The sequence below is a fragment of the Triticum aestivum genome, chromosome 4D (genome assembly GCF_018294505.1).
Source record: "Triticum aestivum cultivar Chinese Spring chromosome 4D, IWGSC CS RefSeq v2.1, whole genome shotgun sequence".
NCBI classification, from domain to species: Eukaryota; Viridiplantae; Streptophyta; class Magnoliopsida; order Poales; family Poaceae; genus Triticum; species Triticum aestivum.
Window position 1 is genome coordinate 467,371,468 of NC_057805.1, and position 2,727 is coordinate 467,374,194.

Consider the following 2,727-nt stretch of genomic DNA (forward strand, 5'->3'; position numbering starts at 1 on the left):
CCGGCTGGGCGGTGATGTTGGTGGAGGCACGATGAGCCTCGACACGTTGCTCGGTGAAGAGGAGACGTGAGTAAAGCTCGTGAGGAGGCATCGCTGGCTTGGCGTTGTGAACGGCCTCAGCGAGATTGTCGTACTCGGCGTCGAGGCCTTTGATGACGAAGCCGGCGAACTCCTCATCGCTAAGCGGCCGACCAATAGAGGTGAGCGTGTCCGCCAGCACCTTCATCTTGTTGAAGTAGGTCGTGGCAGAGGAGTCCAGCTTCTTGATGTCGGCGAGCTCACTGCGAAGGGCCATCGAGCGGGAGGTAGAAACCTGAGCAAAGGCGTGTTCAAGGGTCGTCCAGGCATCCATGGAGGTGGCAGCGAAGAGACAGAGGCCAGCAACCCCATCGCCTAGGGATCCCTGGATGGCGGAGAGTATTGCCTGGTCCTGCTGTACCCACATGCGGTGCTCCGGGTTGATGGCCGGGCCGTGGACGGTAGGGATGACCTGCGGAGGACACGGTAGCGAGCCATCAACAAACCCTAGAAGGGACCGGCTGCGTAGCAGCGGTAGAACCTTGGCGCGCCAGAACAAGTAGTTGTCCGGCGTGAGTCTGATGGCGATCAAGTTGTCGAAGTGGAACGCCCCGGCGGGCGTGACGACGCCAGCAGCAGGGGCGGCGGTCGGCGGAGCCGTGGCAGGAACCACAGCCGCGACCGATGCCGCGGGTGGCGGCACGGGGACGATCGGGATCACGGCCGCGGGTGGTGCCGTGAGCGAGGCCGCGGGTGGCTCCGCGGGCAGCGTCTCCCCCGAGGTCGCCGGGATGACGGCGAGTGTCGAGGAGGATCCAGAGAAGGCCATCGCTGGCGGCGGCGCAACTGGTGCTGAGGCCGTCGCGGGCGGTGACGGTGGGATCGGCGCTGAAAACAGGGAGCCGACGGCGGTGGTGCCGAAGAACTGAGGCACTGACGGAGCCAGGGGCGCGGTGGGAGGTTGAGGAGGGCGGCAAGCGACGCGGGGATAGACCCGGAGCTGGCGGCGCCCGAAGCGGAAGCGGTCATGGCGCCGGCGGCGGCAGCCCTAGGGTTTAGGGTTTTGGTGCAGCGGCGGCGGCGGGTGGGGTGGAGGTGGAGGACCTAGGTTAGACTTGGTACCATGTAAAACGTAGGTTTTGGGGGAACTGGCTCAACCCTCAAAGGGGTGGCCTATCACATATATATATATTGATGACATACAAGTCCAATACCAATAAGGTATGGTTTACACAGTAGGGCTATAATACGAAGTCTAACAGCACTGGTGTCATGTCATACCTAGTTTGGTTTGCAAAGCCAAAACTTTCCCCTGCATGTGCCTACGCAGCCCAGCATCTAGCTTGCAAATCCAAGACAACACAAGTTCACATGAAAGTAGAAAGGCTCTCCCCATCAACCCATGAAGAACGCTCCAACGACCATACCCCAAATACAGACATAGAAGAAAGAATAATTGCGGACTTGTTGGTACCAGAAGCACCCACCCAAAAGGGACACAAAGGCCGGTAGTGTTGGGCATCGACCCATGCATGGACGATGCCTTCCATCGCCATATCACCGGTGGACCAAGACCGTCTCCTACCTGGCCGCGCCCCCGGCCACTTGTTCGTCCCCGTCCGAATCAAAATCCATGTGGACGAGCCGCCATCACACACCTAACACTCGCTCCACAGTGCTAGTTAAAAACCACCACGAAAAGGAGGTCAAGATCACACAGAGAGCAGAGGAAAAGCACTGTGCTAGATTGACCGCCCGTGCCTCCGGCGAGCCCCAGAGGTTCTCCGCGCGCCGCCTGTCCAAGATCCACCTGAGATGAAGAAGAAGATGCTACTAAAAAGTTAAAAAAGTAAAAGTAGAATCAGATAAGCTCATGTGCTAATCTGGTGGCGATGATAAGTGCGGTGCTGGGCTGAAAAGGCGAGATAAAAGTGAGGGCTGGCCTTGTGCTTATCATGTGTCCTAAGGGTGAGCGGATAAGGATGCCTTATCAGAAAAAAAAAAGAATTCAAGAAAATATATTACTTTGGCATCTCCCTAGTTTTCAAGAAAGATAGCGCGTACAATGAAAAGACAACTAGACGCGGAACGAACAATAACAAATAATCGTAATTGATTAGCTGTGAAGGTTGGTTCCAAAAATATACACTAGTACTAAAAGAATTACTCGTTGGGAAGGTTAATTGGTGGTTCCTGAATTTTGGTAGACTGATCTAGACGGTCGTTTGGTTGAACGCCATGCAATGCAATCTTGTGGAGCTGGGTGAGGATGCAATGGTTTTCAGCAGTGGTCCTGGAGAATAGACCGGTGCCCGGTGGTGACTCCACACGTCTAAATTCAAGGAGGCAAGGCTTGGTGTGTAATCTAGGTGGTTAGATGATCGATTGTTAATTCTACCAGCAATCATAATTAACTTAGTGCATGATTGAATCACTGTCTTTTCGGAGATTTTTTGCTAAAAACAAAGACAGCTGCATGATAGCACTCCTCCCAGTTGCATGTAAAAGGTTGGTTGCGGGTTAACGGGTCATCCTAGTGAGAGCATCTCTAGCAGACCCCGTAAAAAGCCCTGACCCGCAAAATAACCGTCAAAATGCGGGTCGGCGTGGAAAATCTCGCCCGAACAGACCCCACAAACGCGTCCAGCCCGTAAATATTTTTTAGGGGCGCGGCAAAATTTCGACCCCAACCCGCGAATACGCCCCCCC